We start from the raw sequence: 12975 nt of genomic DNA, 5'->3' as shown, positions 1-12975 counted from the left end.
ACACTGTGGACTCAAGTCTCGTCCATCCAGAAGGAAAGTGATCTGTGCACTGATCGGATCGATCACCGTCCTCGTGATGATCCATTGATCAGGAGCATTTAGAAATTAATCACCAATGATACATGGCTCAAATTCTCAACTCTTGAGAATATGTATCATCATCTTATTAATTCCTTGGACGATTCATAGACACATAAACAATATGAATGAAAAGATGCCTTTTATTTATTCAATAATAAATAGTCAAGTACAAAATTATGTCCCTAGAATTAATAATGTGTCAGCCAGATTGGCTTCTAGGGCATACATCTAACATTAAGAACTGAAAGATTGTAATTAATATGTAATTAAAAAGAAATATGCAATGATCAAAACTTTCATAAGTCTAAACTTAATTGAGAATTAAGTGTTATGAAATAGAATTGTAACTCAATTAATTGACATTGCATAATTCTTTGGGCATATGGGTTAGCTTGAATCAAGTTGCTAGGATTGGGTTAGACCTAAGGTTAGAATCATACATGGACAAATAGAATTAATTGATCAAATCTAATTAAGTAGTAACTAGATTAGGTCAAGAAAATTCTAGATCAATTTACAATAGTTGTAGATGGATCAAGTCCATATCTTTGATTAGACCAAGATGGAACTTGATTTAGGCTCAGAGGTGTAGCCCGAGTCATTTGAGTAATCAAATCGAAATTGATTAACCAGTCGGTGTCTAAGGTAAGTTTGGCAGTTTTGACCGGTGGTTTTTAATTGGGAGCTACTCGCACTGATTCGTCTTTGCCGAGTTAATGGCATATCCCTTCCACCGATCTCACTTACCTGGCCGACATGGTCAATCATATTTTGATTGGATCACTTAATGATTCGAGTTAGCCCATGCCTATAAGGAAAATCAGTTTGACTGATTTAGGTGTCTCCTTAACCGGTTTGAGTCTAATCTGATTTGGTGAAGTCAGTGGGAGAAAATAGACTAACCGGATCTTCTCATCTATCCTAATTATGAAATCCTCTAAAATTATTAGGTCCTTAAAATGAAATGGTTATGGGGATAACTAGGTCATAGCCTCCCATTAAGTTGGGTGATAATGGGTCCAATGTTTTGATAATTATTGGAGGCGCGACACGCCTGGTACTTATCAAGCATTGGAATTGTCATTCAATATATGATGAGTTAAGTGTACCTTCAATAGGCGGTCAGGTGAGCCGAGCCACACTCGGGCTTGGTCGTCTATTAGTTGATTAGACTTAACCCTATCATTTAATGGTTGGACCTGACTAGGGTATTCGGTGGAGGCGCCACACGCCTGCCGAAGAACCTAGGGCAAAATTATCACTAGAAGTTGCTTGGTGAAGCAACTGGTTTAGAACCTACCAATAGGTGCATATGGGTTAGCCGAGCCACACTCGGGCCTATATGCGATCTATTGGGTTCTAGTGCCCACTAAAGAATTAGGAGTAATTTTTCGAATTGGAGGTAGAGGCTACCAATTTGTATAAAATAGTGGGAGTATCTTTAGACTAAAGTCCAAGTCTACTGTGTTTAGTCAATTTATATACTAATAGCCAAATTTTCTTTTATGTAGAAATGGCCACAAGTTTGTCACTTCGCTCATTATTGGATAATGACAAGTTGACTAGTCCCAACTTCAATAATTGGTATAGAAAGCTGAAAACTCAGCATAGTCAGACCAAAAGGATTAAGGATGACCAAAGTCAGGCAGAATGCTCCTATTGTAAGAAGCAGGGGCATTGGAAGAGGAATTGTCCTCAGTACCTTACCTCACTTGACCCGAACAGGCTAAGCAAGAGAAAAGGGCAATCAGTTGCTGATCAAGGTATTTATATGATAACACCTTGTAATTTCTCTATATGTGATAATTCAACCTGGGTATTAGATACTGAAAGTCCGTTTAATATATGCAATTCATTGCAAGGACTTCAGGTCAATGAGAGATTTGAAAACAGCGAGAGATTCCTGAATGTTGGAGATGGAAGATCTGTTCCAGTTCTAGCTTTAGGAAATCTCAAACTTGTTTTCAATTCTCATGTAGTTGTCTTGAGTGATTGTCACTATTGCCCTGCATTCTTATTGAATGTAATTTCCGTAGGCCTTTTGGCCATTAACGGTTATGAAATTTCAATAAAGAAATATTCTTGTGATATCATTATGAATGGTGTTACTGTAATGAATGGACAATTGAGCAATGGCATCTACTTGTTATCACAACCTGTTAATGTAATGTACACGTCAAGTAAGCGTCCTAGAATAGATAATGTCACGGATGTCTACCTTTGGCATCATAGGCTAGGTCATATTAACAAGAACAGGATGAACAGGTTAAGTAAAGAGGGAATCCTCAATGTTAATGATTGTGAATCATTGACAACCTGTGAGTCATGTCTTCTTGGTAAGATGACCAAATCACCTTTTACCGGAAAAGGTGAACGAGCCAGTGATTTATTGACCCTTGTACATTCTGATGTATGTGGGCCAATAAGCACAGATGCTAGAGGTGGGTATTCATATTTCATTACGTTTACAGACGACCTTTCTAGGTATGGTTATGTCTATTTAATGAGACATAAATCTGAAGCATTTGAAATGTTCAAATTGTATCGTAATGAAGTAGAAAAACAAACTGGAAAGAGTATTAAAACTCTTCGATCAGATCGAGGAGGCGAATACCTTTCCAATGAGTTTTTGACATATTTAGGAGAGAATGGGATTCTCTCCCAATGGACTCCTCCTGGTACACCACAGTATAACGGTGTATCAGAAAGAAGAAATCGAACTCTGTTAGACATGGTTCGATCCATGATGGGGTTTGCAAGTCTGCCCATATCCTTTTGGGGATATGCACTTGAGTCAGCCTGCTACATTCTAAATAAGGTTCCAAGTAAGTCTGTAAATAAAACACCACATGAGATGTGGACTGGACGTAAGCCAATGCTGTCTCACCTTAGGGTCTGGGGGTGTCCAGCATATGTCAAACGTTTGAAGACAGACAAACTTGAACCCAAGTCTGACAAATATTTCTTTGTTGATTATCCTAAAAAAACTAAAGGATATTACTTCTACTTTGCTGAAGAACAAAAGTTATTCGTAAGTAATAGAGCTGTTTTCTTAGAGAAAGAATTCCTTAGTGAAGGAACTAAAAGCTCTAATGTTGAGCTTAGGGAAGTTCAACATGTAGAAGATCCGACACCATCTACTGAACTAGTTGAGTCAGATTTGATTAGATCAGATCCAGAACCCATCTTAGATGCACCATTAAGGCGATCAGGTAGAGTACCACGTCAGCCGGACAGATACTACGGTTTCTTGATCCAGGACGGGGATCCTGTCGAACTTGATGAAAACAATGAGGATCCGATCACCTATATGGATGCTATACAGAGGCATGACTCTGATGCATGGCTTGGAGCCATGCAATCCGAAATGGAATCCATGAAGGTCAATGATGTATGGACATTAGTTGACCCACCCGAAGGGATTAAACCCATAGGGTGTAAGTGGATTTTCAAAAGAAAACGGGGCGCAGACGGAAAAGTAGAGACCTATAAAGCCCGTCTGGTTGCCAAGGGATATCGTCAACGTTATGGTATTGACTATGACGAGACGTTTTCTCCTGTGGCAATGCTCAAATCTATTCGGATTATGCTTGCGATAGCAGCACACTTAGATTATGAAATCTGGCAGATGGATGTTAAAACCGCTTTTCTAAATGGAGATTTAGAAGAAGAGGTGTATATGATGCAACCTGAAGGTTTTATATCTGCAGATGAGTCTAAGGTGTGTAAGCTTCAAAAATCCATTTATGGATTAAAGCAAGCTTCACGGAGTTGGAACATACGATTTGATAAGGTGATCAAATCATATGGCTTCATTAAGAATGAAGAGGAACCTTGCATTTATAAATGGGCAAATGGTTCAGTTATTATATTTCTTGTTTTGTATGTGGATGACATTCTTTTAATCGGGAATGACATTCCTGCATTACAAGGAATAAAGGTTTGGCTATCATCTCAATTTGCCATGAAGGATTTGGGAGAAGCATCTTACATCCTAGGGATAAAGATCTATAGAGATAGATCTAGAAGATTGCTTGGATTATCCCAATCCACATACATTGATACTATACTGAAAAGGTTCAGTATGATTAATTCCAAGAAAGGCTATCTTCCAATGGGCCATGGAATTAACCTCTCTAAAAGGGATTGTCCGACAACCTCTCAAGAAAGAGAGACTATGGATAGAATTCCATATGCTTCGGCAGTGGGATCTATAATGTATGCCATGACATGTACTAGACTGTTAGATGTATGCCCTAGAAGCCAATTTGGCTGACACATTGTTGATTCTAGAGACATAATTTTGTACTTGACTATTTATTATTGAATATAAAAGGCATCTTTTCATTCATATTATTTATGTGTCTATGAATCGTCCAAGAAATTAATAAGATGATGATACATATTCTCAAGAGTTGAGAATTTGAGCCATGTATCATTGGTGATTAATTTATAAATGCTCCTGATCAATGGATCATCACGAGGACGGTGATCGATCCGATCAGTGCGCAGATCACTCTCCTTCTGGATGGACGAGACTTGAGTCCACAGTGTAGGGACACTGAAGTGATAGTGCAGGTGCTTGTTAGAGAACAAGGGTACTGAGCGTGACCAAGACAAGAAGTCACTTGGATGTCTATCCACTCGTCAGTGACTTACTTGATGTTGCAGTAGTGTGACTGGTCCTTTGACCTGCGGTGCTTCGGCTACTCACAGTGAGGTTATTGTAGTTTGACTGCACACATACATGGTCTCTAGCCATATGGGTCAATGCAGTGTAGATTGGCTGCAGTAGGTTCACTGTAGGAGTAGGGTATGCACCTATAAGGAATCTATCGACCTTGATAGAAGAGGAGTGATCCTATGTGATTTGTTAGACTGAGTTCTAAGACCTTGGCCAGGGCAGTAAGTGGAAAAGGAGTTTTCCATTATCGAACTCGAGTCGAATAAATCTTGACATATGACAGACGATGGGGTTTGACGAGTTGTCCATGACCTCCGTCCTGTAGGGATCCACGATAGTAGGACTGTATCACATGTTAACTGCACCTAGAGGTTCATCATTCCATTCTGCTGGGTAGCCACTACATGCTGCTAGGTGTCACTGGTGGATGGTGGGACTCATAGGGATTATCTTGATGATCGATAAACCCTAATGAGTTGAGTTGGAATCGTTCCAACCCATTGAAAGGAGTTTTCAATGATATAGTGATAGAGATCACAATATATCTCACTACCAGTCAGAATAGAACCTATGGGGTCACACACACTAGAAGTATTGACCGATCCGATGGTTGAAAAGTGATTATGAATCACGAGTAATCAATTTGATTGATAAGAAGTTGAAGAAGGAACAAAGGGAATTAATTAATTGGACTTAAACACAAATCCTACTTCGGGTAGGATTTCTAGAGTCCTAATTGGATTAGGGCTGGGAATCCTAGTTGGAGTAGGACTGGGATTCCTACTTGGAATGGGATTCCTACAATCCTAATAAGATTAGGAATTTTGAATTAAAATTGGATTCCTACTTGGAGTAGGATTCCTAGAAATCCTAATTGGATTAGGACTTCGGATTCAAATAGAGTCCTAATTGGATTAGGACTAAAATTAAATACATCCTAATTGGATTAGGATTCCTTAAGTCTAAATTAATTATTAATCTAATGAATCAACATGACTCCTAATTGGATTAGGATTGAAGAGTTCAATTAAGTCATGGTCCATTCAAGTCCTAATTGGATTAGGACTAGCATAGATTAAACCCAATTTGGCCAATCCTAATTAGATTAGGATTAAACCATGAAAGAGGGACCTAATCCTCTTTGGAAGAGGATTAGGCTAACCAAGTAAGAGGGGCATCAGCCCCTCTCCACTTGATTAGGTGCGACATGAAGAGAGAAGGGGCCGGCGCCCCCTCTTGGAAAGTTGTCAAGGGCTCCTAACTTGTAGGAGCCCTTCATCCTTATTAAAGGAGGACTAGGGCCGGCGCCCTAGTTGAAGCTTTTCTCCTCTTCAAGTCGTGGCCACCTCCTCTCTATCTCCTCTTGGTTCAGCCGCAAGCAAAGGGAGAAGAAAAATCCAAGAGTTGGCGTCCTCCTCCCCTTCCCTTCCTTCATCCAACGCAAGGAAGAAAAGAGGGCTGCGTGGGGATTCTTCTTCTTCCTCTTCTTCATCCTTCTTCTTCCTCCTCTCAAGCACAATCAAGGGTTGATTGAAAGAGAGGAGATCAACCATCAAAAGAAGTCTTTGCAAGGGAGCTAGCACCCCGGGAAGACAAGAAAGCTTTGATCGGTCCTCTGCTTCGTGTGGATACCCGTAGAGGCCGGACGTTTGAACGGCTTCAAACGAACCTTCATCCTAAAACCACGAACTTCAGTTTGCGGTGATCATCTACCCGCACAAGGTGAAGATTTGATCTTCCTAATAGTTTTAAAAGTTTTAATTCTTACCTAATTACGAAAGGTCTCGAAACAACGTTCATGCGATGAACGTCGAACCCGTGCATGCCGATTCCGCTGCCATCTGAAAAATTTTTGAAATATCAGCGGCATGGGCGGGTTCCCAACAGTGGTATCAGAGCCAGGGCTTCGTAGATTAAGGTAGGAATTAAATATCTAAAGGCTTATTAGATCTGAAAATTGAATGATCATGCATGTTGAAAAATTCTGCATGCAGATTTTTCAGGGGTGCTGATTTTTTGCATGCTGATTTTTATGTGATAAAAAGATGATTCTAATTGCATTGTTAATGGGATTACAAAGTTTAGAATCATGATTAGCATGATCAGCGACCTATGTCATGATATAATCAGTTAGTTTTCAGATCTGAAAATTATAATTGTTGCATACGGTGATGATCATAGGATTCAAACCCTTTTGGTATCAAATGTAATGACCTGCGATGTGATCTGCGATGTCATGTAATTTTTCAGATGCTTGCATGCATCTTATTTGATGTTTTGAGAGGCCTGCGTGCCTCCTAAAAGGAGATGTAATTTATTTTTATTTTTATTTTACATCTGGTTGTATTTCTGTGATGTGATGTACATCAACGATCAAGTTGAAGCAAAGGCATGAGATGAAAGGTGATCTAAGCGGTTGATGGCGATGGGATCAAGAGTTGATCAAGGATCGAATCAAGGAAGCTTGGAACCAATTCAAGAGTTGAAGACCACTTGATCGATTGATGTGCATGTGCTTGTAATACGACCTAATTAGAATCCATGATCATCACCTAGTTAAAGTTTAGCTTTAATTTGATGCTGCGATTATAACTGCCTGTGATGCGCCGTTTGCATGTGATGTGAATGAGAGTCGGGTAGATAGGTTTACATGTGATGTAGCAAACCCAATTGAGACCTAAATCAAAACCTCCTCAATCAAGTCGAGAGTGAACCGACATGACCAAGTCATATTAGATTAATTGATCTAATTGGTGTCTAGAAAAGCATGAAAGGTGGTTACTTAATTAGGACCTTACTCTCTGAGTAAGGGGAGCCTCCCACCTGCTTACCTGGCCAATTGTTCGATTACCTCTTATGAAGGGCTCAAGTTGCAAACACTAAGACCTGATTAACCAATATTAAGTCAATAGGTCTTCCACTGTAGTAGAGCTGCTAAGGTCTTTCTGATGTTGATTTGTCTCGGCTGGATACAGTGGTCAAGTTGCATCGGGGGGCTGGACCTCTCTATAGACATGAGATGTTGTAGGGTAAAGGTGGGGTTGGGCACCAATAACTGTTAGGTGAGGACCTAATGACGACTTTATTCCTACGGTTATACGGTGGGTCTGACTTAACTAAGAAATGGGACCAATAACTGTTAGGTGAGGTCTTCATGGCTTAGAGACCAAGTTACACTGCAACATGCTTGAGAAGCATTGTACAGGAGTTGTACACTCATCCATCTATGTGTCACCAATAACTGTTAGGTGAGGTGGCATGTAAATCGGTGGGACCGCAGTACCCACTAGAAACCCTAGTCGTGTGGGATTTCCGTCTTCCTACCAGGGGAGTGTGAGGAATTCGAGAAAATAGTGGGAGTCACATTTGTTCTAAAAGACCTTAGAACAGATTAGGATCAAGTACAAAAGTCTAACTAGAATCTTTACTCTCTGCAGATACAATGTCGGTTTCAAACCCTTTGACCCGTATTCTTGAGACCAACCGACTGACCGGAACCAATTACAAGGACTGGCTTAGAAATCTCAAAATAGTTTTGGACTGTGAGAAGATAGGCTACATACTCGATTCAGATATTCCCACATTACCAGCACGTCCTACTGATGTTCAGCGTGAGATGCATAAAAAGTGGTTGGATGATGACATTAGAGTAAAATGCTATATGATGGCATCCATGTCTAATGAACTCCAATGCCAGCATGAAAGTATGAAGACTGCTAGGGAAATACTGGCACACCTGCAAGAGTTGTATGGTGAGCAGAGTCGCACAGCTCGTTTTGAAGTATCCAAGAGGCTTTTCAAAACGAAGATGCGCGAGGGGCAGTCTGTCCATGATCACGGTCTGACCATGATCGAGGACCTAAAGGAGCTTGAGAAGCTCGGTATGGACATGCACAAGGAATTACAAGTGGATTTGATCCTACAGTCACTTCCTGATTCATTTGGTCAGTTTATAGTAAACTACCACATGAATAAAATTGAATGCACTAAGACTGAACTAATCAACATGTTGGTAACTGCTGAGGGAGCCTTGAAAGGTTCAAGGGGCAATGTCCTTGCTGCTGAGTTGACTTCTGGTTCCAAGAGAAAGTCTACTTGGAAGAAAAAGAAGCCTGCTAAGAAGCAGAAGAAAGACAAGAAGCCAAAGAAGGAAGTTCAAAAGAAAAAGGCTAACGACAAAGAAAAATGTTTCCACTGCAATGTCGAAGGCCACTGGAAGAGAAACTGTCCTTCATACCTCGAGAGCCTGAAGAACAAGAAAGGTGACACACCTTCAGAAGGTATAGACTTGCTCATAATTGAAACTAATCTAACGGTTTCTTCTACTTCTAGTTGGGTTATAGATTCTGGTTCTAGTGCTCATTTGTGCACTACCATGCAGGGTCTAAAGAAAAGTAGAAGGCTGGCGGAAGGTGCGGTAACCCTTCGGGTTGGCAACGGGGCAAAAGTTGCTGCTGTGGCTGTGGGCACCTACCATCTGCGACTACCGTCTGAATTTAGTTTAATACTTAGAGACTGCTATTATGTACCTGTTGCTAGCAGAAATTTGATTTCTGTTTCATGTCTAGCACAGGAAGGTCATGTTTTTACATTTGACAAAGACTGCTGTTCTATTTATTTAAGAAATAAAATAGTCGCACGCGGTTTCATGATTGACAGTCTCTATCATTTACATATGGATGTATCTGTGAATGTTACCGAGCAAGATATGAGTGCCAAAGGATCCAAAAGATCCAGAGATGAGATAAACCAAAGATATTTGTGGCACCTCAGACTTGGCCATATTGGAGAGGATAGGATGAACAAAATGGATAAAGATGGGCTTCTCAGCTCATTGACTTCCGAGTCATATCCAGTTTGCGAGTCCTGTCTTCAAGGAAAAATGGCTAGACTGCCCTTTGTAGGACATGGGGAGAGGACCACTGAAATACTTACCCTAATACATACAGATGTATGTGGCCCATTCGATGTGCTAGCCAGGGGACGTTATTCTTACTTCATTACCTTTACCGATGATTATTCACGGTATGGGTATGTGTATCTTATGAGACACAAGTCTGAATCCTTTGAAAAGTTCAAAGAGTTCAAGAATGAAGTAGAAAAACAAACTGGAAAACCTCTTAAGGCTCTTCGATCAGATCGAGGAGGAGAATACCTTAGTGGGGAATTCCGGGACTATCTCAAAGATAACGGCATAGTCTCACAATGGACACCTCCGGGTACACCTCAACTCAACGGGGTGTCAGAGAGGAGAAATCGGACCCTATTGGATATGGTCAGGTCCATGATGAGCTTCACTGATTTACCTATGTTCCTTTGGGGAGATGCCTTACTCACAGCGATTTATCTACTGAATAGAGTTCCCTCTAAATCCGTTCCTACCACACCGTATGAGATATGGCATGGTAAGAAACCAAGTCTGGGTCATCTCAAGATTTGGAGATGTCCGGCCCACGTCAAGAGACTACAGGCGGACAAGTTAGAGGCTAGGACCATAAGTGCTCGTTTTATAGGATATCCTAAAAAGTCATTAGGATACAATTTTTACGTCTCAGAGGATCACAATGTGTTTGTGAGCCGTCATGCCATCTTCTTGGAAAATCAGTTTATCCTTGATAGAGGCAGTGGGAGAAAAATTGAGCTTGAAGAGAAAGTCTCTGAAAAGCAACGAGTCATGGATCCTATAGAACCCATTCATAAAGGGCCAGTACACGATGTCCCTCAACCACCTCGTAGATCTAGTAGGGTCTCCCATCCTCCCGATAGATACTTAGGTATACTAGAAGAGGATACCGAGGAAATGTTCCTAGTGGGAGATAGGGATCACATGCAGGATCCCAAAACCTACAACGAGGCGATATCTGATATCGATTCTGAGAAATGGCTGGAAGCCATGAAGTCAGAGTTAGACTCCATGCATTCCAACCAAGTCTGGACCTTAGTAGACCCACCAGAAGGTATTGTACCTATTGGATGCAAATGGATCTACAAAAGGAAGATAGGTTCGGATGGAGAGGTAGAGACCTATAAGGCAAGGCTTGTGGCGAAAGGGTATAGTCAGCGCGAAGGCATTGACTATCAGGAGACCTTTTCACCTGTAGCCATGCTAAAATCCATCCGAACATTGCTTGCAATTGCAGTATTTCATGATTATGAAATCTGGCAGATGGATGTGAAAACTGCTTTCCTGAATGGACATCTTGATGAAGATATCTATATGGAACAGCCTTTGGGTTTCACTTCCAGTGATGGAGATCACAAGGTCTGCAAGCTGCAAAGATCCATCTATGGACTAAAGCAAGCATCTCGGAGTTGGAACACTCGTTTCGATGACGCAATCAAAACGTTTGATTTCATCAAAAACGAAGAGGAACCGTGTGTTTACAAAAAAGATTAGTGGGAGTGCTGTTGTTTTTCTCGTACTGTACGTAGATGACATTCTCCTGATTGGGAATGATATTCCCATACTAACCTCGGTCAAGGTCTGGTTATCAAAAGAATTCTCCATGAAAGACCTTGGGGAAGCATCCTATATTTTGGGAATAAAGGTCTATAGAGATAGATCTAAAAAGGATGCTTGGCCTTTCACAGAAGATGTACATAGAGGAGGTGCTGAAGAGGTTCAGCATGGAAAACTCCAAGAGGGGTCTCTTACCCCTTAGGCATGGAATTCATCTCTCCAAGAAGATGTGCCCCAACACATCTGAAGAGATTCAATGCATGAGCAAGATTCCCTATGCATCGGCAATAGGAAGCCTCATGTATGCCATGCTATGTACACGACCTGATATAGCCCTTGCTGTGAGTGTCACAAGCAGATATCAGTCGAATCCAGGTGAAGAGCACTGGATAGCTGTGAAGAACAGTCTTAAGTACTTGAGAAGAACTAAAGACATGTTCTTGGTCTTTGGGGGAAGATCAGAGTTAAAGGTAGAAGGATGCACACATATTGATGATAGAAAGTCTACATCAGAACATGTGCAATTGTGATTCAGTAAATTGGAAGAGTTCCAAACAACCGATCATTATAAATTCTACCTTAGAAGCTGAATGTTAAGCCGTATCTAAGGGTGCAGTGGAAACCTTCTGATTAAAAAGTTAATTGCAGAGTTAGGTGTAATGTCATTAGATGCCATAACACTTTACTGCAATAACATTGGCACCATAGCACTAGCTATGGAGCTATGGTCTCATCAGAAGTCCAAGCACATAGAGCGGCGCTTCCATTTCATACGCGACTATGATGTAGAGGTGCAGAAAGTAGACTCCGCGGATAACGTGGCAGACCCGTTCACTAAGCAACTGAGTCAGCAAAAGACTGAAGCCCACCTTGAGAAGATGGGCCTAAGATATATGACCAATTGGCTTTAGTGCAAGTGGGAGATTGTTAGATGTATGCCCTAGAAGCCAATTTGGCTGACACATTGTTGATTCTAGAGACATAATTTTGTACTTGACTATTTATTATTGAATAAATAAAAGGCATCTTTTCATTCATATTATTTATGTGTCTATGAATCGTCCAAGAAATTAATAAGATGATGATACATATTCTCAAGAGTTGAGAATTTGAGCCATGTATCATTGGTGATTAATTTCTAAATGCTCCTGATCAATGGATCATCACGAGGACGGTGATCGATCCGATCAGTGCGCAGATCACTCTCCTTCTGGATGGACGAGACTTGAGTCCACAGTGTAGGGACACTGAAGTGATAGTGCAGGTGCTTGTTAGAGAACAAGGGTACTGAGCGTGACCAAGACAAGAAGTCACTTGGATGTCTATCCACTCGTCAGTGACTTACTTGATGTTGCAGTAGTGTGACTGGTCCTTTGACCTGCGGTGCTTCGGCTACTCACAGTGAGGTTATTGTAGTTTGACTGCACACATACATGGTCTCTAGCCATATGGGTCCATGCAGTGTAGATTGGCTGCAGTAGGTTCACTGTAGGAGTAGGGTATGCACCTATAAGGAATCTATCGACCTTGATAGAAGAGGAGTGATCCTATGTGATTTGTTAGACTGAGTTCTAAGACCTTGGCCAGGGCAGTAAGTGGAAAAGGAGTTTTCCATTATCGAACTCGAGTTGAATAAATCTTGACATATGACAGACGATGGGGTTTGATGAGTTGTCCATGACCTCCGTCCTGTAGGGATCCACGATAGTAGGACTGTATCACATGTTAACTGCACCTAGAGGTTCATCAT

This window comes from Phoenix dactylifera, chromosome 7 (genome assembly GCF_051530095.1).
Source record: "Phoenix dactylifera cultivar Ajwa chromosome 7, Ajwa_hap1_PhDact_Kaust_v1.1, whole genome shotgun sequence".
Taxonomy (NCBI): Eukaryota; Viridiplantae; Streptophyta; class Magnoliopsida; order Arecales; family Arecaceae; genus Phoenix; species Phoenix dactylifera.
This window is presented reverse-complemented; position numbering follows the sequence as displayed.